We start from the raw sequence: 393 nt of genomic DNA, 5'->3' as shown, positions 1-393 counted from the left end.
TTAGTGATTGTGGCAATAGCAATTTAAGAAGAAGCAGTGGTGGAGAGAAGACAATTTCCAGGGGCTCAGGGAGTCAGCATGAGGAACCAGCACGTAAAATAGCTGTGTTGGGCAATATCACGGGGAGCTGAGGTCCCAATCCATGGATGAAAGAGGGCGAGAGATGTTCTGAGGGATGGTTTGAGTAGGAATAGCCCTCATAGACTCATGTGTTGGATGCTTGGTCCATGGGGAATGGTACTATTAGGAGGTGTGGCCTTGTTGGAGGAAGCATGTCACTGTGGGGGCAGGCTTTGAGGTCTCCTATGCTCAACCAATCCCATTGTGGCAAACAGTCTCCTTCTGCTGCTTGTGGACCAAGGGTTAGGATTCTCAGCTACCTCTCTAATACCA

At 49.4% G+C, this 393-nt stretch overlaps 1 protein-coding gene across 1 annotated transcript in view; it reads right to left on the bottom strand.

Annotated features, from left to right (window-relative positions):
* Nucleotides 1-393, bottom strand: part of LOC116104121 (natural cytotoxicity triggering receptor 1-like) — a 13,921-nt gene that overhangs the window by 4,208 nt on the left and 9,320 nt on the right. The gene's annotated exons all lie outside the window — the stretch shown is intronic.

Source organism: Mastomys coucha, unplaced genomic scaffold, assembly GCF_008632895.1.
Source record: "Mastomys coucha isolate ucsf_1 unplaced genomic scaffold, UCSF_Mcou_1 pScaffold21, whole genome shotgun sequence".
Classification (NCBI taxonomy): Eukaryota; Metazoa; Chordata; class Mammalia; order Rodentia; family Muridae; genus Mastomys; species Mastomys coucha.
The sequence above is the reverse complement of the archived record's forward strand: the minus strand, read 5'-3'. Positions and strand labels throughout refer to the sequence as shown.